The 25,087-nt window shown below is 60.6% G+C and overlaps 1 protein-coding gene across 2 annotated transcripts in view; it reads left to right on the forward strand.

Annotated features, from left to right (window-relative positions):
• The window catches only part of SEMA6C (semaphorin 6C), a 94,109-nt gene that overhangs the window by 7,983 nt on the left and 61,039 nt on the right, over positions 1-25,087 (forward strand). For both annotated transcript variants that reach the window (XM_084613868.1, XM_084613869.1), the window contains exon 2: positions 23,036-23,115. The gene's annotated coding sequence lies outside the window, so the exon portion shown is untranslated. The remainder of the gene's footprint in view (positions 1-23,035; positions 23,116-25,087) is intronic.

A 25,087-nucleotide genomic window follows, 5' to 3' on the forward strand; every position in this document is an offset into this window, starting at 1 on the left:
TCTCTAGTCCGGCTTCATGGGTTACAATTATGCTCCCCCTTCCAGCCTTATCAGGGTGACCTTTCAGGGAGATGGCAGAGTGCTAGATGCAATACAAATGTGCTCTCGGGCAGCGGCCTCTGCAGATGGGTAGGGGGCAACCTCACCCCATTGATTTCCCCCTGCCCCCTGGGCTTTGCACTGGGAGTGAATACAAATATTTTGCATTGTAATGGGGCCGGTTAATCCTAGTGCACGGTTATAGGGTAGGAATGGAACAGAGGAGCGGCCAGGGTGGTGGGGGGAAGGGGCAGTGCGTGTGCAGAGGCAGGGATCTAGGGGAGCGGCCCAGGACCCCTCTGCAACCCCCCACGGGCAGCGAAAGACAGGAGTGACTTGGGGTGCGGAGCCTGCTCCCCTGCCATAGGGACACCCTGCAGCCCCATGCACTCTGCTCCCCCACAGCCAGAGGGGCAGTGCAGGGGGGAGCCCTGGCACCGCCCGCTGGCAGTCTGCACTCCCTGCTCTGGGGTGGGCGTGGAGATGAATGGGGTGCTTGGCTTTCCAGGATCCAGCCCCAAGCTGCGGGAAATGTAAATAAGCAAATGTGCATCTAAATATTTGTCCTCGGTGAGCAGCTTGGGTGAGATGTGGGGGCCAGGATTCTACTGGGTGGGGACTGAGAACCCATTCCCTGCCCCCATGGCAGGGTTGCTTTGCTATTTGACAGGAAACACCCCTGCTTTACCCTTTCCCCACCCAAACCTTCTCCTGAGATCAGTGGGAGATGGGCCATCAGGACTCCTTTTGTTGCCGGCTCCGGGAGGGGCGTGGGGTCTAAGGGTTAGAGCTGGTGGGCAGGGGATCAAGACTCTTGGACCCTGTTGCTATGTATGGAAAGAGTTGTGGTCCAGTGGCGAGAGAAGGGGACCATAACAAATGGGCAAGTGTGCGACCCTACAATAACAAACTGGCATGCACACACCCTCAAATAACAAGGACTTGCTACATTTACAATGACAACCTGGCACCGGCTTCGCTTCTGTAACCAGCTTGCATGGGCATAACCCTGCAAATAGCAGACTGGCACGTACGTAGCCCTACAATAACAAACTGCTGTGTGTACACAACTCTACCATAACAAGGGGTGTGTGTGCTTGTGTGTGATGGTACAGTAACAAATCACTGTGCACAACCCTACCATAACAGCCGGGTATGTGTGCAACCCTCCAATAACAAACTGCAGTGTGTGCTCACAACCCTACCACAACAATGGGGTACATGCGCAAGCCTACCGTGTGTGTGACGGAAATAACAGCTTTCAGTTCCCAGCTTCCCCATGCAAAGCCGGGGATGGGGGCGGGGAATGAATGATTGTAACACTCCGATCACGCTAGGGACGGGATGTTTGTGTTAAGAGTCATGGGAAGAGCTGGGCCGACTGCAGGAGAAGGGGGAAATCTTTCCCAATCTCACGCTTTCCCAGCCCCTGCCGTGTCCCTTCCCCCCCCCCCCCCCGGGAAATGGCCAGCAGAACTTGCTGCCGGGGGTGGCTTTCGCTGGTGGGAACTGAGCCATTGTGGGAGCGTCTGGGCTGCGTCCGCAATCCAGTGTGGCGAGAGGGCGCCTGGCTTCAGAAACCAGGGCCAGAGGGAGCAATGCTGCTTCACACCAGCCAGGGATCCGGCCCCTTTGCAGGCCTGCGTCTCGTGGAATCGTTTTTGCCTGTGCAAAATGCTGCCCAAGTAGAAGAGACGTGGATCACACACACGAGGAGGTGGGGCATGGGGATCATCCTTGAGATGCTGGGGGCACTGGCAGAGATCAGGCCTTGAAGCTCCAGGGGGATTGGACACTGGGGCAATCAGATCCTGCGACACGCTGCAGGATCAGGCCCTTGATGTTGAAACATTCCCGATTAGTATTAATCCCTTAAAGATAAAGGCGCAATAAAACCCCACACGGAGGTCAGGTTGGAGCCTCTGGGTGGATAACAGAAGATGTATTTAGTGGAGGAGGCCAGGCCGACACTTTAAATGAGAAAACCAATCATTGTTCCAAAGAAGAATGAGGTGGTCAGCAAACAGGCCGGGCAGTTACCGCTTCCACAACACTGCCCCTGTGTTTGCATCCCGCTCACACTAACAATTATTCTCACACCCACCGAGGAGATAGTGGGTCGGTGGGCGCTCGGTCCGCTGACAACAGAGTGAAGGACACCTGGTAACCCCCTTGGCGTGTTAATTGGAGCGCGCCTCTATTTTAACAAAACTACTCCTGTGATAAGCCATCATCCCACTAATGAACATCAAACTGCCCCGCATCCTAGTCCCCTTTCCGCCACCTCCTGATTGGGGCTTTACGGGACACGTTATTTGAAATAGCATCTGCACCCGTTGTGGGCAGCGCTGTTGTAGCCGTGCGGGGCCCAGGATATCAGAGAGACACGGTGGGAGAGGGCATATATTTTATTGGACCAGCTTCTGTTGGTGAGAGAGATGAGCTCTCAAGCTTCCCCAGAGCTCTTCTTCAGGGCTGGGAAACATCCTGAGGGTCACAGCTAAATACAAGGTGGGGCAGATTGGGTTTCAAGGGGCCATTCGAGGTAAAGTGGCCCCTTAACACCCCTGAAGGCCTAGGGGGGAGGAAAGCAGCTGGGTGGGGTTGTCAGTGGGTCACAGACGGGGCAACAGACGCTCCCTAAAAGTGTGTGAGGGGGGCACTGATGCCCAAACTGTGGCCCCGTTCCATGGTGCGATCTGGTGCAGGGTCCTTGTTTGGTGAAGGTGGTTTTGCGTGTGTTAAGGTGTGTATCCCAGACTTTCTCCTTGGAGCATATTCTGTGGTACTGAGGCCCTGGCTGTAGGTAACAGATTTCTTGGTGTGTTTGGGGTGGTTACTGGATCTATGAAGGTAGGTGTGGCTCGCGGTGGTGTGCCGTGCAGGGGCGGGGCTGTTGGGGTAGAGGCGGAGCATGGGGTGGGGCCTGGGGAAGGGGTGGAGCAGGGGCGAGGCCTTGGGGGAAGAGGTGGGCAGGGGTGGGGTCTTGGGGGAAGAGGCTGGGCAGGGGTGGGGTCTCGGCGGCCCAGTTACCAGCCATTAGAAAGGTGGTCAGCCTATCCATTACGGAAGCTGGTTGCGATGTCCAGGAAGTGGATGCTGGTGTGGGAGTGTTCCTGAGAGAGTTTAATGGACGGGTGGGGGTTGTTGAAGTTGTGGGACGTATCATGGAAAATATCATCCATGTGTCTCAGGTGTATCATTGGTTTCATGGTACATTTTTTCCAGAAATATGTGTTCACTACTTACGCTAAACCATCTGTTCCGTCTTATATTTCGCTGGGACTCTCTGAGTACGTTTCCAGCCCCGGAGAAGAGCCTGTGTAGCTTGAAAGCTTGTCTCTCTCACCAACAGAAATTGGTCCAGTAAAAGATATTCCCTCCCCCAGCTCGTCCATCTGCACCAGTCTCCTTCCCATACTATCACTATAGATAGCGGTTTAATAAAACATTCACAGTTCTTAAAAACACTCGTTAAAAGCCCTGCAGAGACCAGTTATAACCAAAACAGACCCACAGCTTACCCTCGGGTCTTGTCCTTGTCTCCAGCTCATTTTTAACTTTCTCACACTACCGACCTCAATTTCCCACACTGCTCGAGTTGGGCTAATTTCTACTTAACCTAAGCTACACCCGAGGCACCTGGGGAGTTTGGATGCCTGCTGCGGGTTCCGGAGGAGGTGGGGTGATCGAACCCAAGGGCACTAATTTGGATTGCAGTTGCCAGGTGTTTTCTTACAGTCAGACACTCCGGTCGTTGTCCCCGGTCCAGCCCTGGTGAGGGCTGCGGTGGTTCACTGTGGGCCCTGTCTCTGTGGCTTTGGCTACACTGCAACGAAAAGCCCGCGGCAGCAGGTCTCCGAGCCTGGGTCAATTGACTCAGGCTCATGGGGCTAACGGTAGCAAAGGAGACATCTGAGCCTAGGTTCTGAGACCCCGCAAAGTGGGAGGGTCTCATAACCCTGAGACGGGCACTGTGGGTCTGTAATTGCAGTGTAGACGTATCCAGTGTGATCAGACCCCTGTTGCCAGGGCTGGCCCTGCTGTGAAAGCCACGCAGTTGGCGTTGGTGGCCCTTTGGGCTGCGTGTGGGGGCTGAGTGAGCGGGCCAGGCTGACAACAGGCACGGTGGAGTCGCACCAGTGTGGCCTTGAGCACTGCATCCCGTCATGCGGGTATCAGCTGGGCTTTGCTTATCTGGCACCTTGCGAAACAGCCACGGCGGGCAGGGTTGGCTGCTTTTACAGAGGGGAAAGAACTTGTTCCCTGTCACACAGGAAATCATAGAGATGAGAACCCAGGAGTCCTGATGGACAGGTTCATCTGCTTTAACCACTAGACCCCACTCTCCTCCCAGAGCTGGGAATAGAACCCAGGAGGCTTGACTCCCAGTCTCCCTTGCTCTAACCACTAGACCCCACTTCTCTACCAGAGCCGGGGATAGAACCCAGGAGTCCTGATTCCCAGCCCCCCCTTGCTCTAACTACTAGACCCCACTCCTTTCCCAGAGTTGGGGGTAGAACCCAGAAGTCTGCAACATTACAGAGGACAAGGGGTGGTGAGAGGGCAATTGTAACAAACCTGGAACTTGCTTTTGCCGAGGGCTGGGGCACAGGGACGGGTGGATGGAGGAGCTGGATGGGTGAGGGGGGAAAGGCCCCCCCCGCATCCTGCATGGAGGAGACTCAGCCATGTGGGTGAGCTCTGATCAGAGCCCCCACCCTTCCCTAACCTTGCAGCCCTGAGGCTCCAGCCTCCCTGCTGAGCCTGGCTTGTCCCAGAGATGATGGCCCTGCTGCTCTGCTCTGCTGGTGTTTCAGGCCTGCTTTGCAGTGGGGTGTGCCCGGGGGTGGGGGGCGTGAGGGAATCGGGCTCCGTCTGTGGCTGATGGGGGATAGCAGGGAGGGGTGTCTCAGCCATGGTGGGGATGGTGCCCTGACACGCTCCTCTGCTCCGAGGCCCTGGGCCTGCATGGTCACTGTCACTTGCTGCTTTGGGCTAGTGCCCAGACAAAGGGCTTGTGGACAGATCCGGGGCCCGTTCCGGCTTCTGCTGCTGACTCTAATTGTGACCTTGGAGGAATCGCTCCATCTCTCCAGGCCCCACCTGTGGGACAAGGGCACTTCCTGTGTCTGTAGAGACCGGGAGCTCTTCAGGGCGGTAACTGGCTCTCACTCTCCCCGGGCAGCGACCTGCTCGACAGGGCCCTGATCTCGGTCACTCTGTGTCTGGGCAGCACCTGGCACCAGGGGGCCCTGATCTCGGTTACTTCGTGTCTGGGCAGCGTCTGGCATGACAGAGCCCCGATCTTGGTCACTCTGTGTCCATGCAGCACCCGGCATGGGGGGGCCCTGATCTCGGTTACTCTGTGTCTGGGCAGCGCCCCCACAATGGGGCCCTGATCTCAGTTACTCTGTCTGGGCAGCACCTGGCACAACGGGGCCCCGATCTCTGTTATTATGTGTCCGTGTAGCACCTGGCATGACGGCCCCTGATCTCGGCTAGAGCCTCTAATACTGATAAGAATTCTAACGTTGGTTGTTGCACCCCATTTCTAGCTGGGAGAGATGGGGAGTGCTGTGGGGGGGATTCAGAGCGATTGATTTGTGCCCCCTCCTTTGTAGGCAGTCGGCCGACGGCCTGGAGAGACCAGTGCTTTGGCACCGGGAGCAGTCCGGCCCGAGCCCATTGTTTATGGCCATGGTGTCCTTAGGTTTGGCTCTGTCTCCTGCCAGCGATTACCTCATGCTAACCGCTCACTTTAATTAGAGTAGGGGGGCAGCTGCCAGGAGCCCCCCGTGCCTTCAATCCAGCAACTGTGTGAACAGAAGAGCTGCCTGAAATCGCCTCCCCTCCACGCCAGCCTCCCTGGGGGATGGGCAGGGGCAGTGGAGTGTGGGGAGGGGCATTTGCCCTTGTAACAAACCAGAGGATCCAAGCAGGTAGCAGCCAGCTTACAAGAGTTGCAGAGCTCCAGGCTGGAGCTGTGGGGGAGTCAGGGGTCTGCTATTCGCCCCCGGGCAGGCAGGCAGGCAGGCAGACCGTCTCCCGCCCCGTCCACCCCTCTGCTCTTCTCCCTGGGGTGAAGGGTTCTGATGCAATGGGTCGGAGCTGCCGATCTTGGAGCCACGGCATTGCTCGAATCAGGATGTCTCACAGCGTTATTTGCTTCCTGCTATTGTCACAGACACTCTCAGGTCCCTCCCTTCCCTCATCAGAGCCGGGCCAGAGGCTGAGAAGGGGAGCCGATGGTACCTGGCATCCGCTGGGATGATTTAGAGCCAAGCCCGGCAGAGCAATCAGACGCTGCCATGCTGCAGCCTGGAGCAGTGGCCTGAGCTGACTCCCTCATGCTGCACCGATGACCCCCCACCCCCACAGAAACTGGGCTGAAATCCCAGAAACTCATCCCACTTGCTGGGCATGACAGGGTTCCAGGTGCGAAGGGCTAATTTGCTAGCCTGATCCAGCCTTTGTCTTCCTGTGTGCCCTAAAAGGTTGTGCAGCGTTGTGGGGTGGTTGCTAAACCACTGAAGCGCTCCACCCCAGAGGTGGCTGCATTTCAGTCCCAGGCAAGCAATCCCTCAAAGCAATCTCAAACCACTGCACCCCACTCCCTTCCCAGCACTGGGCAATAGAACCCAGGAGTCCTGACTCCCAGCCATGCCCCCCGGCTCTAACCACTGCACCCCACTCCCTTCCCAGCACTGAGAAATAGAACCTAGGAGTCCTGACTCCCAGCCATGCCCCCCCAGCTCTAATCACTGCACCCCATTCCCTTCCCAGTATTGGGCAATAGAACCCAGGAGTCCTGACTCCCAGCGACGCCCCCCGGCTCTAACCACTGCACCCCACTCCCTTCCTAGCACTGAGAAATAGAACCCAGGAGTCCTGACTCCCAGCCACGCCCCCCCCCCCGGCTCTAACCACTGCACCCCACTCCTTTCCCAGCACTGAGAAATAGAACCCAGGCGTCCTGACTCCCAGCCATGCCCCCCCCAGCTCTAACCACTGCACCCCACTCCCTTCCCAGCGCTGGGCAATAGAACCCAGGAGTCCTGACTCTCAGCTCTCTGCCCTAGCCATTAGACCTTGCTCGTTGCCAGAGCTGGAAACAGAATCCCGCAGCCCCAACTCCCAGCCCTGAACTCTGCCCGCTGCTCCGGCCTGCCTTCCCCCAGCTGAACCTGCTCCGATTTCCCCCTCCCCGGGGGACTGCATTAGGAACCTTCTAGCAGCTGCCCCAGCTCACCTTTCTAACAAGCGGAGGGAGCAGGGGAGCCGCCCCTGGGGTGAGGCCAGCCCCCACAGCTCAGTTCATTTGAGAGCCGGGGCCGTTGAGTGGGGTTTGATTTCCCTCCCGGGATGGCGCGCGCAGGGCTGGGTTTCCGGGGGGGGGGGGGAGGGCAGGGGGTGGTTGGTGCTGCAGCAGAACCGCAGGTGCACTGCATTTAATCATTAAGATGTTCGATGAAATCTATCGCCTGCCAAACGCAATCGAGGGAGGCAGCAGAATGCAAACCACCCCGGGCGCGTCCCCAGGGGGGCGCTGGGCACCGCTCCCATTAACCCTTTCCAGGGAAGTTAGAGAGAGGGTCCTCCTGGCACAGATCCACAGGGCTGGCCCGTGCTCTGACCTGTAACCAGTCCCTTGCGAGGGACCCCTTTAGCAGGCTGGAACCCCAGGGGCCTCAGTTCCACGGGGGCAGGCCCGGGGCTTGCAAGATGCTGAGACTGGCCCATTGGGCACCAGCGAGCCGGGTCTCTCTCCAGGGCTCCCTGCAGTGAATCCAGCCCAGCCAGACTCCAGCGGGGCGCAGTGCTCTCAGTGGGTACCTGCAGCCACAGCCGACAGCCTTCTCCCAGGATGGTTTGTTCGTCGCCTGGCTGCAGAATCTGAAAGTCCTGAGGCCAGCAAAGAGAGACAAAGGTGGAGCCATGGGCCATGCTGGCTAAGCCAATGCGATCAGCCTGCCATGCTGTCACACGGACTCCATTTAACTTCGCCACCTCGGCTCAGCTTCCCCAGGGAAAATCGCCTTCCTCTGGGCTGCTGTTTGCTTGTGGGCAAGTTCTGGGCATTGTCCCTCTTCGGATTCTCTCTTGGTCCCTTTGGTCTGCCCCTGACAGAGAGGCTATTCCGCCCATGCCCCATCTCCAGCTCTGCTGCAAGAGCACTGTTAACCCCTTTGCGCCCGCTGAGTAGTAATGCAAAATGTGGGGGAAACTGAGGTGCACAGGGGCTTCAGAGCAATACTATGGAAAATTCCCATTTCGCCCTGATAACGCATGAGACACGCGTGCGTCCGCGGGGCCAAATTGGCGAGGCTCCCCCTAAAATAGCACTGTTGCGTAGACAAGTCCTTTGGCATCATCCCCAGCTGGTGATAATATTAAGTGTATTAAGGTAGTGCCGAGATGACCCAGCTGAGATCGGGGCCCCATTATGCAGGGCGCTGCACAGACACAGAGTGGGACACGGTCCCTGACCCCAAGGGTGTAGGCCTAGATGCCTATGGGAGTCAGGTACCTGAATACCTTTGAGGATCTGGGCCTCACAGGCTAAATAGACAAGGAGTGGGCAGGGAAACTGAGGCACGGAGCAAGAAAGGGCTTACTCAAGGTCAGTAGGAATAGAGCCCAGGTATGCTGTCTCCCAAGCCACTAGGTAACGCTGCCGCCTTGGCCTGCAAGGATTTTATTTCCTTGGGGCGGTTTAACCCTCGAAAGCCTGTGGTAGTTAGCCGTGAGGAATCCCCCTTGCCACCCGGCCCGTGGAGGAGCAGCCACGTCCCAGGTGCTAGCGGAATTGCAGGCGATGGGGTTAAATTGCCGAAGTCGGAGTGACTCAGAGCCCCAATCAAATCAAATTACCACCCAGCAACCCATTAATCTCCCTCACCCGCGGTTCATCTGCATTGGCTGCCGTGCCCAGAGGCAACAAATTAGACGCTATTTATCAGTAAGCGGGCGAACGGATTAATCAATATGGCATTTACGGTCCCGCTGGCTGCAGGAGGAAGAACCCAAGTAGTAACGAAATTGTTCCAAGTTCCCTTCTGTGGCGCGGCGGTGACCCGTTCAGTGACTCAGAGCCCCAATCAAATCAAATTACCACCCAGCCACTGAGGGGCGCTCAGCGGCTGGGTGATGCCAGTGGAGTCTGGCACCGGGATCTGCAGGAAGGGGGGCATTGGAGGAGGTGGTTGTTCTAATGCCCCAATGTGGCACTTGGGGGCGCTGCTGCTGCCTTGTGGCTGAGCCCTGAATAGCAGTGCTGGATGAGTCACCAGCTAAGGCACTGGGCATTAGGGCACCTGGGTTCTAGGCCTGGATCTGGCAGATCTTCTGCCTCAGTTTCCCCTCCCATCCTTAGTCCGTCTCGTCTGTCTAGATTGTTAGCTCCGAAGGGCAGGGGTATCCCTCACTGTGCATCTGGGCAGTGCCCGGTGCAACGAGGTCCTGATCTCAGGATCATAAGACCAAGGACTGAAGAGTCCATGAGGACAGCCCTCCCCTGCTGGCAGCCACATGGGGTAATTCTAGCTAACTAGCTTCCCCTTAGGGTGTTATCCTGCTGCCCACCACTGAGGTGTCTGGGCACCTTCCACATAAAATCAGGAGCAATAGCAAAGCCCCTAATGGCCTTGATGGAGTCTCTGGCTCTTCTCCCTTTCTGGGCCCGGAACTCTGCTTAGGGTAGGTTTTGTGGGGGATGGGAAGGGATTGGTAGGGTTGGGAGTAAAAGGAGCGTTTGTCCTGTGGCAGAAAGGCTCCCTGGCAGAAGAAGGTGGTGCGACACCTCCTAAAGCTGGTCAGACTCTGGATCCGCCTGGTCTCCTCGGGGGGTTTGATCGTATCCCCAGCTCTCCTGCGCCCCAGCCAGCCTTGTCCCAGCTCCGCTCAGCTGTCGCGGGCGTGTGTCGATGGATATTCACTCCCTGAAATTGCTGAGCCATTTGTTGCTGGGAGAATTAGGAGCAGGGCCTCAAACGGGCGGGGGATGCTGAGTGGGGCTGGTGCAGGGACTGGCGCACGGTGGCCTGAGCCACGCAGGGGGTGGGCAGCCGTGTGCCGTACCAGGCTGTCCATCGTCTCCACTGTCGTGGAGTTAGGGGGACCCAGCCTGGAGGTGACAGAGGCCCAGGGCACCAGGGCCGGGAGGAAGGGTGAGCTGGAGGCGAAAGGAATAGCTGCGGGATGGCGGCATGTTACCCAGGGTTTTTAGACCCCACAGCAGGGCAACTTCACTGTTTCACTCAGGCAGCGTCAGGAAATCAATCAGTGGGAACACAGCAATTCCATCTGATAAAAGATTAATGCGAGTAACCGTGCGCTATCTAAAATGCAGTTTATTAGATTTAAGCACACACAGGCAGAAGCAACAGGTTTAGGACACTCCAGATATTTACCTTAATTCTGAAACAATATTGGGTAATTAACAGCGGGTTCGCAGTGGCCAGTTGCTCACCCACTGGGGAAAAACCGGTGTTATGAAAAAACATTCCTCAAAATGGCTTCAGAGGACGGCTTTGAAGTCCACTATATTAGCTAGTTTTTTATAACTCGCTTTTATAAAAGACACAGGTTACAATCACCCCTAGAAAATTATTACATTTTAAAATTTGTAATAAATGTTTCATATTGAAGGCACCCAGACGTAAGGATTTTTATTTACTTAATTTATTTTTACTTTTATTTGTTCACTTGTTTTCCCCCTTTTTCCATTCTAATTAGCAGAAACTGCCAGCTCGTTTTGACCTTGCCTCTAAAAGCTTGCTTTCCAATTAACCCTCTACTGTGTGGTGTTTTATTTGATTAATTTGTGATGGCTGAATGCACATAATATGGTTGCAATTAGTTTGATTACAATCTGGGGTACACACACCCCTTAAATCTGGGGTAACAGGGAGCACCCGCTGTTAGGATCCAGACTGGTCTTGCCCTGGAAAGCGTCAGAGAACTTCAATCTTCAGCCCCTGCCCTTCCCCGAAAATGGTGTTAAATTCACCCCCAAATATGAGAATGATTGTGTGTGGGGGGGAGTGTTAGTCCTGACTCCAAATCCCCTGCTCTAATCATTACACCCCACTCCCTTCCCAGAGCTGGGAAATAGAACCCAGGAGTCCTGACTCCCAGCCCCTGGCTCTAACCACCAGACCCCACTCCCCTCCTTGGGCTAGATATGAAATTCAGGCGTCCTGACTGCTAGCCCTGTGCTGTGCCCACTGACCCATCCTGTCTCCCGCAGCTCTGCCCGCTTTGATTGCCCTCTCCCCTGCTAAACTCCCAGGCTTCAGCCAGAATTTTCACAAGAGCATTGCACGTTGGATGCACATTGCTCTCCATACGCGGTCGTGCACACACACACGCATGCACAAATGCATATGCGCACATCCACACACGTGTGTGAATGCACACGCACATTTCTGCATGCCCCTTCTGAAGATCTGGCTCCTGTTGGGGGCTCTGCACACTTGGCTTCCAGACCCCGAGCCCTCATGGGAGTCAGGCCCATTTCTGTCCCCCGCTAGTTACAGCCGAGAGGAGGTTGGAAAGCTTGGGCTCTCCTGTGGCTTCTGCTCTTTGTCTGCACCTCTCTGGGCTGGGGCGGGCAAGGAGCCAGCGTGGTCGGCTCTGCTTTTGGCTGGAGCCAGCCTGGGGCCGCCCAGAGCTGGTCACTGCCCCTCGGGTCGGGGAGGGGAGGGGGAATGCTTGAATTCCCCAAAAAGGAGAGGGAAAGCAGCTGGTCAGTTTCAAGAGGCGCTCAGGAAGGATCAGGGCTCCAGCCAGTTAGACCTAGGGGTGGGGACTGCCCCAGGGACACCCCCCTGCGAACCGCCACAGAGGAGTGCATCCTCCAGCCTGGGAAACCCCCACTGTCATTGCACAGCTCAGCCCCACGGAGCATGGGCCAGATCCCCAGCATGTGTGAATGGGCATCACTCCGTTGGAGTCAATGGGCCAGATCCCCCACGGGGTAAATGCGCGTCACTCCATTGGAGTCAATGGGGTCAGAACCCCCGCGGTTTAAATCAGTGAAGTCAATGGAGCTGCGCTAGCTTGCGTCCGCTAACGATCTGGCTCTGTGCCGTGCCCATTAAATCAAACCTGCATGTGCTTAAAGCACCTGGGTGTGTCTCTGAGCTCAGGGCCCAGTGACCAGGCAGGTCCCATCTCAGCTGGGACTTCTAGGCATTAGTGGAATACAAATAACGAATACAGGGGGGCCGATGCACCGTGGCCCGGCCGCCGGGCAGTTGCCTGCGCCAGTGCAAAGTGGAGGGGTGTGGGTGGGAGGGGGGACTCGCTTTGCCCTGATGCAAACGACTGGCTGACCACAGGGCGACAGGGCATTGGACCCGCTGAGCCTAGTTCAGGGGAAGGATTCGGGGTGGGAGGGCAGCTGCATGAGCATGCAGGTATCCATGCACGTCCTAGCTTGTGCATAGAGATCAGTGCTCTGTGTGTGTGTGTGTGTGTGAGGGTGTGCACCACGGTAATCAGTGCAGCTGAGCACCTCTGGACTGGCTTCGACGAGCGTCGGGCCGGTGAGGTCTGGGCCACGGCGCAGGCTGCAATCCGGTGTCGTTCCCGTGCCCGAGGCGAGCCATAACTTACCCCGTTGCTGACTCTCCCCACACCAACAGTAGTTAGCTGTGATACATTGTGGGCTCTTTAATAATTAAGAAGAAAGTTGGCAGCCCTTAAAATGGCTCCCCGCCTGCGCTAGGATTCACACTGGGGCTGTTACTTCGCCTCCTTAGAAGCCGTGACTTCATTCGCTTCAGCGATGGCTTCCAAGTGCCGCCTGCCACCCACCCCGTCATGTGCCCACAGACACAAACACAGAGACCTGCGTGCAAAACTCCTGCGCACACAAACGTGCACACACATATATACCTGCCCACGTGCATGCATCCACACGCACATTCTTGTACATACCTGCACACACGTGCAGGCATCCAGATACATGCTCGTGCACATGCACCCGCCCGAGCACACGCGTGTGCATGCACACGGATGCACGTGCCCAGCCATACCTGTGCGCGTGCCTACACATGTGCAAACACGCCTGCACACACAAATAAGCACACATATGTGCGTGCACACACAAGCCCTCCTCTCCTGTGGAGCAACCCCTCCTTCTTCCACCACATTGTGCAAAGTCGAGCAGGCTTCCTCCCCTGTAGTGGTGGCCTTGCCAGCCTTGAGCGGTGTGAATCCTGCGTCGGTGTCAGCCGTTCACAGCGGCTAAAGGCAGCTGCAGTTTGGTGCAGAATGGGCATTGGCCATGGCAGCCTGGCGTTTTGTCAGGGGCGGGTGCCACAACGGAAATGGGGCTGCCAGCCAGCCAGCTCTGCCCTTGTTAACCCTTTGAGGCCGGCCGTCATTGGGCAGCATGGACTAGTGATTAAAGCACTGGGCTGAGAGTCAGAACTCCTGGCCCCAGTGTGAATCCTGGGGTCAATTCCCTGCCGCGTGTCCTGAAGCACATTACGTTGCCCCACCATGCCTCAGTTTCCCCACCCGTAACATGGGTCTGACAGTGACCACAATAAGCCATTGTTTGTAAAGCACCTTGTAGGGTCTCTCATGGATGCTATTGTAGGGTCCTTCACAGACACTGACTTGTTATTGTAGGGTCTCCTAATGATGCAGCCCGATGCACTCCCCTCTCCCATCCCACTCACACCACTCCCTGCCCTGACCCTTGGCATTAATAGTGATTTATTGTCTTGAATTTAATTATTTACGTTTCAAATAATAAAGGCGGCTTTAGGAGTCCTGACCTCATTAATGGTCCAGTCGATACAATTGCATGGATGCTTAACGCCCCGCCTCCTCCGGGCTGCTCTGGGCACTAGGCACGCTGACCGCCCAGTGGGGGTGAGGGCGGGCAGGAGTCTGAGCTGGGGGGCACTCACCAGCAGGAGAAGACAGGAGTGGGTCTGACCTGGGGGGGGCACGCGCCCAGGGATGGCACAGCATAGCAGCTCCGTAGTTCTCCTTTAACTAAAATCTGTGATGTGCCCGGAACTTATTGCCTTTGAACCCAGGAGTCCTGACTCCCCTGGCCGAGAGACCATGCTCCTTTGAGGAACCCAGGAGTCCTGACTCTCCAGCTCCTCCCTGCTGTAACCACTAGAGCCCTTTCCCCTCCCAGAGCTGGGATCACAGCCCAGGACTCCAGGTTCCCACCCCGCACCCTGCTTTAACCACTAGGCCCCGCTCCGTTCCTAGAGCTGGGAAGAGAACCCAGGTGCCCTGGCTCAGCAATGCTCAAAGGCAGGAGCACGTCCTACTGAACCCCCCACCCCACAGCTCCGCACCCCCTGCTGGGGCACTGCACTGGCTCAGAGAAGAGCGCCCTCTGCTGGGGCAGCAGCTGCGCTATTCCCCACCTGTCCCCAGTACTACACAAGGGCTTTGGCTCAGCACTGCCTCCTGTTGGGTCTCCCCTGCCAGGCTGCACTCGTATCGACGCCCCCCACCCGGCGCTGGGAAACACCAGGCTCCAAAGAGTTCACCGGGCTAGGTCTCCTCTCAGCAGCAGCCTGTTGGCTTTGGCTGGGGAGCCAGACCAGGACAAGGGCTGCTGTGGTTTCCTCTTGTCCACCACAGGAATCAGCCACTGGGTATTTGACAGGAGTCAGGACTCCTGGTTCCCAGCCACTCCACTGAGACCAGTGGACCCCACTCCCTTCCCAGAGCTCGGAACAGAACCCAGGAGTCCTGGCTCCCAGCCCCCCACTTTAACCATTAGACCCCACTCCCCTCCCAGAGCTTCATTCCCAGCATTGGGCTTGATGTCAGGACTACTGGGTTCTATTTCTGGCTCTGCTCTGCCCTGTTGTGTGACTGTGGTCACTGTGGGAGGCAGGATAAAAGGGTGGATGGACCCTGGTCTGATCCAGTTCGGAAGTTCCTGTATTTCCTTCCATTAAAACACATAGAGAGTGAGCCCCTAAGAACACCCCACTCATTGCACTGATGGCTGCTGGCTCAGTTGTCAATGAGAACAAGTAGCCTGGTATCATGCGGGGGCCCTGCTCTCAGTTGTGCCAGGCACTGAACACACCCGACAGGCTCTCAGTCAGGGTCTCTGCAGCGCCTGGCACAACGGGACCCTGCTCTCGGTCGGGGTCCGTGCAGCGCCCGGCACAACGGGACCCTGCTCTCGGTCGGGGTCCGTGCAGCGCCCGGCACAACGGGGCCCTGCTCTCGGTCGGGGTCCGTGCAGCGCCCGGCACAGCGGGGCCCTGCTCTCGGTCGGGGTCCGTGCAGCGCCCGGCACAACGGGGCCCTGCTCTCGGTCGGGGTCCGTTCAGCGCCCGGCACAACGGGGCCCTGCTCTCGGTCGGGGTCCGTGCAGCGCCCGGCACAACGGGGCCCTGCTCTCGGTCGGGGTCCGTGCAGCGCCCGGCACAACGGGGCCCTGCTCTCGGTCGGGGTCCGTGCAGCGCCCGGCACATCGGGGCCCTGCTCTCGGTCGGGGTCCGTGCAGCGCCCGGCACATCGGGGCCCTGCTCTCGGTCGGGGTCCGTGCAGCGCCCGGCACAACGGGGCCCTGCTCTCGGTCGGGGTCCGTGCAGCGCCCGGCACAACGGGGCCCTGCTCTCGGTCGGGGTCCGTGCAGCGCCCGGCACAGCGGGGCCCTGCTCTCGGTCGGGGTCCGTGCAGCGCCCGGCACAGCGGGGCCCTGCTCTCGGTCGGGGTCCGTGCAGCGCCCGGCACAGCGGGGCCCTGCTCTCGGTCGGGGTCCGTGCAGCGCCCGGCACAGCGGGGCCCTGCTCTCGGTCGGGGTCCGTGCAGCGCCCGGCACAGCGGGGCCCTGCTCTCGGTCGGGGTCCGTGCAGCGCCCGGCACAGCGGGGCCCTGCTCTCGGTCGGGGTCCGTGCAGCGCCCGGCACAGCGGGGCCCTGCTCTCGGTCGGGGTCCGTGCAGCGCCCGGCACATCGGGGCCCTGCTCTCGGTCGGGGTCCGTGCAGCGCCCGGCACAGCGGGGCCCTGCTCTCGGTCGGGGTCCGTGCAGCGCCCGGCACATCGGGGCCCTGCTCTCGGTCGGGGTCCGTGCAGCGCCCGGCACATCGGGGCCCTGCTCTCGGTCGGGGTCCGTGCAGCGCCCGGCACATCGGGGCCCTGCTCTCGGTCGGGGTCTGTGAAGCGCCCGGCACATCGGGGACCTGCTCTCGGTCGGGGTCTATCCAGCGCCCAGGACAACGGGGCCCTGCTCTCGGTCGGGGTCCGTGCAGCGCCCAGCACATCGGGGCCCTGCTCTCGGTCGGGGTCCATGCAGCGCCCGGCACAACGGGGCCCTGCTCTCGGTCGGGGTCCGTGCAGCGCCCGGCACATCGGGGCCCTGCTCTCGGTCGGGGTCCGTGCAGCGCCCGGCACAACGGGGCCCTGCTCTCGGTCGGGGTCCGTGCAGCGCCCGGCACAACGGGGCCCTGCTCTCGGTCGGGGTCCGTGCAGCGCCCGGCACAACGGGGCCCTGCTCTCGGTCGGGGTCCGTGCAGCGCCCGGCACAACGGGGCCCTGCTCTCGGTCGGGGTCCGTGCAGCGCCCGGCACAACGGGGCCCTGCTCTCGGTCGGGGTCCGTGCAGCGCCCGGCACAACGGGGCCCTGCTCTCGGTCGGGGTCCGTGCAGCGCCCGGCACAACGGGGCCCTGCTCTCGGTCGGGGTCCGTGCAGCGCCCGGCACAACGGGGCCCTGCTCTCGGTCGGGGTCCGTGCAGCGCCCGGCACAACGGGGCCCTGCTCTCGGTCGGGGTCCGTGCAGCGCCCGGCACAACGGGGCCCTGCTCTCGGTCGGGGTCCGTGCAGCGCCCGGCACAACGGGGCCCTGCTCTCGGTCGGGGTCCGTGCAGCGCCCGGCACAACGGGGCCCTGCTCTCGGTCGGGGTCCGTGCAGCGCCCGGCACAACGGGGCCCTGCTCTCGGTCGGGGTCCGTGCAGCGCCCGGCACATCGGGGCCCTGCTCTCGGTCGGGGTCCGTGCAGCGCCCGGCACATCGGGGCCCTGCTCTCGGTCGGGGTCCGTGCAGCGCCCGGCACATCGGGGCCCTGCTCTCGGTCGGGGTCCGTGCAGCGCCCGGCACATCGGGGCCCTGCTCTCGGTCGGGGTCTGTGCAGCGCCCGGCACATCGGGGCCCTGCTCTCGGTCGGGGTCTGTGCAGCGCCCGGCACATCGGGGCCCTGCTCTCGGTCGGGGTCCGTGCAGCGCCCGGCACATCGGGGCCCTGCTCTCGGTCGGGGTCCGTGCAGCGCCCGGCACAACGGGGCCCTGCTCTCGGTCGGGGTCCGTGCAGCGCCCGGCACATCGGGGCCCTGCTCTCGGTCGGGGTCTGTGCAGCGCCCGGCACATCGGGGCCCTGCTCTCGGTCGGGGTCTGTGCAGCGCCCGGCACATCGGGGCCCTGCTCTCGGTTGGGGTCCGTGCAGCGCCCGGCACATCGGGGCCCTGCTCTCGGTCGGGGTCCGTGCAGCTCCCGGCACATTGGGGCCCTGCTCTCGGTCGGGGTCCGTGCAGCGCCCGGCACATCGGAGCCCTGCTCTCGGTCGGGGTCTGTGCAGCGCCCGGCACAACGGGGCCCTGATCTCGGTCGGGGTCTGTGCAGCGCCCGGCACAACGGGGCCCTGATCTCGGTCGGGGTCTGTGCAGCGCCCGGCACAACGGGGCCCTGATCTCGGTCGGGGTCTGTGCAGCGCCCGGCACAACGGGGCCCTGATCTCGGTCGGGGTCTGTGCAGCGCCCGGCACAACGGGGCCCTGATCTCGGTCGGGGTCTGTGCAGCGCCCGGCACATCGGGGCCCTGCTCTCGGTCGGGGTCCGTGCAGCGCCCGGCACATCGGGGCCCTGCTCTCGGTCGGGGTCCGTGCAGCGCCCGGCACAACGGGGACCTGCTCTCGGTCGGGGTCTGTGCAGTGCCCGGCACATCGGGGCCCTGATCTCGGTCGGGGTCCGTGCAGCGCCCGGCACAACGGGGCCCTGCTCTCGGTCGGGGTCCGTGCAGCGCCCGGCACAACGGGGCCCTGCTCTCGGTCGGGGTCCGTGCAGCGCCCGGCACATCGGAGCCCTGATCTCGGTCGGGGTCTGTGCAGCGCCCGGCACATCGGGGCCCTGCTCTCGGTCGGGGTCTGTGCAGCGCCCGGCACATCGGGGCCCTGCTCTCGGTCGGGGTCCGTGCAGCGCCCGGCACATCGGAGCCCTGATCTCGGTCGGGGTCTGTGCAGCGCCCGGCACATCGGGGCCCTGCTCTCGGTCGGGGTCTGTGCAGCGCCCGGCACATCGGGGCCCTGCTCTCGGTCGGGGTCTGTGCAGCGCCCGGCACATCGGGGCCCTGCTCTCGGTCGGGGTCTATCCAGCGCCCAGGACAACGGGGCCCTGCTCTCGGTCGGGGTCCGTGCAGCGCCCAGCACATCGGGGCCCTGCTCTCGGTCGGGGTCCGTGCAGCGCCTGGCACAACGGGGCCCTGCTCTCGGTCGGGGTCCGTGCAGCGCCTGGCACAACGGGGCCCTGCTCTCGGTCGGGGTCCGTGCAGCGCCCGGCACAACGGGGCCCTGCTCTCGGTCGGGGTCTGTGCAGCGCCCGGCACATCGGAGCCCTGATCTCGGTCGGGGTCTGTGCAGCGCCCGGCACATCGGGGCCCTGCTCTCGGTCGGGGTCTATCCAGCGCCCAGGACAACGGGGCCGTGCTCTGGCCCGGGGTCTGTGCAGCGCCTGGCACAGCGGGGGCCCTGCTCTTGGCCAGCATGACCATAATACACATATCAACAGCCAGGGCCCTGGATCTCACTGCAGCGGCTGTTCCGCAGGCTGGATGGAGATTGGCCCCACGCTCCTTGGCCTTGGGCTGGCCAGCACCCAGGGACTTCCAACGGGCTGGTCTTGGCGCTCGCATATGGTGTCACGCTCCACACAGCAAACTTCTATGGGGGGCAATTACCTTCTGCCGAGAACCGTCCGGGAGATCAGCCAAGGGAGCTGGGAAGAACATGAAGGGGGAGGCAGCTTAGCTGGGTCGCTGAGCCCTGGACATCCTTCGCTCCCCCAGGCAGCTTAAACTCTTGATGCTCCTGTGCAGAACGTAGATCATGAGTGAGGCACGAGTTTCTCCAGCCAGGGCATGTTTCCTGGAAAGCCCCTGGGTGATTCAGCCCTGTGGTTCCAAGCTAAAGCCCGTAAGAGCCACGAGCTCGGGTTCTCTCTGTTTCCCCACCATGCTCTGCACCTCTGGAGTCCCCCGTCCCCCTCGCCACGTTTTACAGCAGTGCCGTCCCGTTGCACCGTCTGACTGTTGTTTGGGATGCTGTGGTAGCACCAACCAAGATCAGGGTCCCCTTGTGCTGGGGGCTGCACAGATGCAGGGTGAGAGACAGTCCTGGCCCCAGACAGCTCACAGCATGAGCAGAGCAGACAAAGGGTGGGGGGCAGGTCTCCAAGCTCTTTGTGGCAGGGATTCTCCCTTAGTTCAGATCAGCTCAGTGTCCAGCATAACGGGGCCCTGCTCTCAGTCGGGGTCTGTGCAGCGCCCGGCACAACGGCGCCCTGCTCTCACCCGGGGTCTGTGCAGCGCCTGACACAATGGGGCCCTGCTCTCAGCTGGGTCTATCCAGCGCCCAGGACAACGGGGCAGCACCTGGCATAACAGGGCCCTGCTCTCGCCCAGGGTCTGTGCAGCGCCCGGCACAAAGGCGCCCTGCTCTCGCCCAGGGTCTGTGCAGTGCCTGACACAACGGGGCCCTGCTCTCAGCTGGGGTCTATCCAGCGCCCAGGACAGCGGGGCAGCACCTGGCATAACAGGGCCCTGGTCTCGCCCGGGGTCTGTGCAGCGCCTGGCACAATGGGGCCGTGGATCCTCTTGCAGCGGCTGCTTCCCCAGGAGCTGGCAGGGCCCCGCATGGGCAGCGGGCAATCTGCCCTCAATTCCCTGCTCTGCACAGAGACCGGCTCCCTCCTCAGGATTTCCCACACGTGTTAGCAATCAAGGCCGATCAGACCTTTCTGAGGGAGCTGGAGTGGAAAGCGCAACAATTACACCCCTGTTATAGCCCCCCTCCTGCTCTTTCTCTTAGGGACACCCCCCCATGCATTTCATTTCCTCTTCACTGAGCCCAATTAAAGCGCCACGTTTCCGTCACGGATCCGATCTGCTTTTGTTTCCCTCCGACGCAGCCCAGCGAGCCTGGCAATCTTGGGTTCGCAGTGGGCGGGGAGGGGGGTGAGAATATCCCTGGTCCCCGGGGGCAGGCGTGGCGGCCGCGCAGCTGGACTCAGATGTCAGAGCGACGGAGAGAGGGAAATTGACTGGGAAAGAGGCTGTGGTTGCAAAGCTTCAGTTGTACCGCCTCCGTGTCTGGAGAACTTCATTCGTCCCGCAGGGAGCCGCTGAGCGCCTCGTGAGTCCCCCCCCCCCCCGGCCCCATGCTCCCCGGGCACTGCCCAAGAGCCAGCCCTTTGGTCCGGGCTGGGAGCAATGGGATCTGGCAGGGCTGGGATAGCGCGGGGGGCGGGGGGCTGGGACAGAGGGGCACTGACAGTTTGATCGGGGCCCCGAGTCTGGGACTGCGGCATGTGCCCTAGGGTCAGAGCAAAGCGTGGCAGCAGAGCTGCCCAGGGGAAGCTTGCATTGCCCCTGCCTGCCTCACGGCTGGCAGTACCCCCCCTGGCTGGTGCTGCCCATGGGCCACATGCCCACGGCTGCTGAGCCAGCATGCTCCCTGACCTGCTTGGAAGCTGTTCCTAACCTCCCTAAAGTGGGCGTAATCCAGATCCAGCTGTTGGCGTTTAACCAGGAAGCCTTGGCGCATCTGCCTCGGGCACCGCAGCCCGCGGGAAGACTTCATGGAGTTTCTCTGTGCCATGCAAATGAAGCGGGACGGCTCCTGTGACACCCGGGCAGCCTTCAATCAGGGAAACAAAAGGCCTCTCTGACTCTGCACTGAATCTCCCCATTCATCCCGAAATTGCCTCTTGCATGGGATGCTGTCCCATGCGGGTCGGCTGATCCCTGGCTCAGATAATGCGCCTCCTTAGGGGTCGCATGGCCAGGGGCTCAGACTCACCCTGCTGCTCAAGGCCTCTCTGAAGGCGGCCTGGTAACACCCTGTGGCCTCGGTCTGAGCAGCCAGGTAGGGAGAGAGCAGCTGGGGCAGGCGTGGGTAGATCAGGTTTTGGGTCACACGCTTGCCTGCCTAGAAGGCTGGAGTAGCACGATGCGGCCCACGGGGAGCCCCGGATCGAATCTCGGTGGGGGAAGCAGCTCGTGACTCCGCATCCGACTCGCGGCGCTGGTCGTTGGGGCTCCCCTTTCTGCGGGCGCGGGTGGGCGGCAGCTGAGATTTCAGTGGCACCTGGAGGCAGGGAGGGTCCCTGTGTGTGCCTGTCACCGTCCACCCTGCCTGCCTGTCTGTCCCTCCGTCCGTCCCTCCGCTGTTCTTTCCCCAGGCAGAGCAATTTGGGGGAGCCCCCTTTCCCTGCTAGGATGCTGGCTCTGCCACTTGACCCTGACTGTGAAGACCAAGCGGCTTGTCTTGCTGGGCTGGCATCGTTGGGCACCTGCCTCCCCCGTCCTGCTGGCCCGGGCACCTTGGGGGTTCGGTTACACAGTCAGGGCTGGACACCCTCCTGTGCTCCCCGAGCCGGTTTCCAGCCCCCCTCACCCGTTCTTCTCAACCCCCTAACCCTTTCACTGCCGGTTTCCTCTGCACCCTCCCCACCCAGCCCTGCCATTAGCCCTCCATCCATTCGGGGTAGGCGGGGGCGTGATGGGGCAATCTGTGCCCCCCCCCCCAGCTCCTTGTCAGCGCCCGCAGCACCCACCTGGGGAAGCCCCACTGGCTGTCGCCACCTGCTGGAGGGAGAGCATGTGGGTGGGTCTGACGGGGGGATATGTATAACCTTGCTCAGTGGCACATCTGCAGCCGGATTGCAGGGCTCGCAGCACAAGGGTCTCGTTCCTGCCCCCCAACCCTCCGCCGAGGCCGGCTATCTGGAGACCCCCCTGCCCCGTCCGCCATAGGGATCTATATCCATTGATGCAGGGCTCTCTAACAGGGCTATTTCTGTCACGCTGCTGACTTTGCTTCCTTCGGAGTCGCCGTCCGGCTAAAAATAACTCCCCCCCGGGATCGTCTGGTGGGAGCTCCATCCTGGGGCCGTGTCCCCACTGGGACTAGGGTCACATGCTTGGGGGGTGAGGGGGGTATGCGCCGGGGGACAGTGCTGAGAGTGCCTGGCTCAGAGGTACCAGCCGGCACGAGGTGAAAGGGTGGCAGATGAGGTTGGGTGTGCCCAACCTGTGGGGCAGGGAGGAGGCGGCTCCCAGGGGTGCCTGTGAATTATGTGAACCTGAGCACAGCCCCTGTGCATGCCCCTGGCCGCACCCAGTCCTGTGCTGTGACCCATCAGCCCAGGCCTAGTTCCCAGGTTTAGCTCTGGGGCTTCGGGGGAGCTGGGAGTTCCCCTCTGGATCAGGCTGTCCCCTGACTGCAGACGCGGGGGTGGCTAACCTCTACTTTGCTTCCTCTGTCTGTGTATTTGGGGGTTGCGTATGCCCATGCGTGTGCATGCCTGGGGCATGCGTGTCAGCCACAAGCTCCCAGCCTCGCCCTCTCTGATCGGTGGCACCTGATCCAGGGGGACCCGTGCCCAGTGGGAGTCTCGCCCAGTGCCAAAGAGGAGTAGCGCTGCCCTGTGATGCCCAGATGCTGTCCGGCAGGCACTGCCCCCCCCCACTTGGCCTAGCCAGGCCTGTGTCTCTCTTACTAGAATTCTTCGGTTCGTTAGTGGTTAATTACCTTGGGGACCAATGGGCTACTTGGGCCGTGGAGCAGACGGCAGGGCTGGGGCACTGTGCCCCTGGCAGTGCCACGATCCTGGTTCAGTGCCATCCCCATGCAGCTGACTGAACACAGGTCCTCGATACCCCCCCGTGCTGCCTGTCTGACCTTGTATCTCACCTCCCTCCCCTTTGAATTGTGTCTCCCCTCAGCCTTGCTGGACCCCCAGAGTCGCCCAAGTGCCTGGCCAGCCCCGGCCGTGCATAGCTGCCCCCGGACCCTGGAAGCTAAGGTAAGGCCGCGGCCGGCAGTAGGGTGTGGGGGCGCGGGGGGGGGCATTCTCGCCTTGTGCTTTGCAATGCCTCCTCCTGAGCAGCAGGGGGTCTCTTTGCCCCCCACAATATTCAGGCTGCAAAGGGGCGGGGGGCTGGCGCTCTCTGTGGTGTCCCAGGAGTGCTCTAGGCATGTATATCGGTCAAGAGTTAGGAGATAAGGGGCCAGCTGCAGGCACCTGCCGAGTATGGAGCCCAGCTCCTTGCAGGATCTGTGCACCTCAGAGGATTGTGTGTTTGGTGTCAATGGCTTCCTCTGGCAGCTCTCCTCAGGGGCGGGGTGGGGGTATTTCCATTGCAGTTTGATGCCCCTCCTGGCATGGTGTCTTGGACCCAGCGAGCCAGGATCTTGGGATGATGCAGAGCACGGCGCAGGAACGGGACAGGGTTGGTGGTTCAAGGCTGAAGCAGAGGGGATGTGGCAGTTCCGAGTTATTCACGGGGTACAGAGCTGTGATCTTGGGGTCCCAGTTCAGGTTGTCGCAGTCTTGGAGTTTGGGCGCAGGAGGCTTGGATGCAGGGCTTCTGGGGCAGCTAGGGAGTTTGGTTTTGCCCCCATGGCCTCTGGCCAACTCCATGCTTCTGGGTCTCTCAGCCCCGATCTCTCCCACCGATTGCCTGGGCCGAGCCCCTTCTTATCCCATCATGGTGATGCGGTGGGAGCCCTCTCTCCCGCCTGGGTAACATGGCCTGTCACTTGCACGCACCCCTGCCTTGGCCAAGGATGGGGTAAGACTGGGGCCTCGGTTAGGCCCAGGGAAGAGCTGGAGTCCAGAAGCTGCTGTTCCCTGCTTTCTGAGGAAGGAGTGATTGGCTGGATACTGGGGCTTTCGCGCTGTGTTGTCTGCCTTGCCCTGAGTCAGCCATGGGGTAGCACCGCACTGGCATGGAGTAGTAACTCACAGGCAGAGTAAGGTAGCTCCCATGGACTTGAAGGCTGGAGACACCCAGCCCTCCCCTGCCCCGCGCCCTTCTGCAGCAGCCAGCCGGGAAAGTCACCCTTCCCCATGCAGCCTTCGCGCAGCATCCCGTGAGAGCGGCTCTGGGAGCTGGAAATAGCATGGCACCTTCCCCCTGCTCCTAACTGCCCAGAACAAACCAGCTGGCTGATCCGTGCGATCCAACAGACCCTCTGGGTGGTGCTGTCGATCCACAGGGCGCTGGCTGCTGACAGTAAGCTAGGGGGAGAGGTAGATATACTGGAGGGTAGGGATAGGGTCTAGAGTGACCTAGACAAATTGGAGGATTGGGCCAAAAGAAATCTGATGAGGTTCAACAAGGACAAGTGCAGAGTCCTGCACTTAGGATGGAAGAATCCCAGGCACTGTTACAGGCTGGGGACTGACTGGCTAAGTGACAGTTCTGCAGAGAAGGACCTAGGGGTGACAGTGGACGAGAAACTGGATATGAGTCAGCAGTGGGCCCTTGTTGCCAAGAAGGCTAGCGGCATATTGGGCTGCATTAGTAGGAGCATTGCCAGCAGGTCGAGGGAAGTGATTATTCCCCTCTATTTGGCACTGGTGAGGCCACATCTGGAGTACTGCGTCCAGATTTGGGCCCCACACTACAGAAAGGATGTGGACAAATTGGAGAGCGTCGAGCGGAGGGCAACGAAAATGAACAGGGGGCTGGGGCACATGACTTACGAGGAAAGGCTGAGGGAACTGGGCTTGTTTAGTCTGCAGAAGAGAAGAATGAGGGGGGATTTGATAGCAGCCTTCAACTACCTGAAGGGGGGTTCCAAAGAGGATGGAGCTAGGCTGTTCTCAGCGGTAGCAGATGACAGAACAAGGAGCAATGGTCTGAAGTTGCAGTGGGGGAGGTTTAGGTTGGATATTAGGAAAAACTATTTCACGAGGAGGGTGGTGAAGCACTGGAATGCGTTACCTAGGGAGGTGGTGGAATCTCCATCCTTATAGGTTTTTAAGGCCC

This window comes from Lepidochelys olivacea (genome assembly GCF_965140295.1).
Source record: "Lepidochelys olivacea isolate rLepOli2 genome assembly, chromosome: 24".
NCBI classification, from domain to species: Eukaryota; Metazoa; Chordata; order Testudines; family Cheloniidae; genus Lepidochelys; species Lepidochelys olivacea.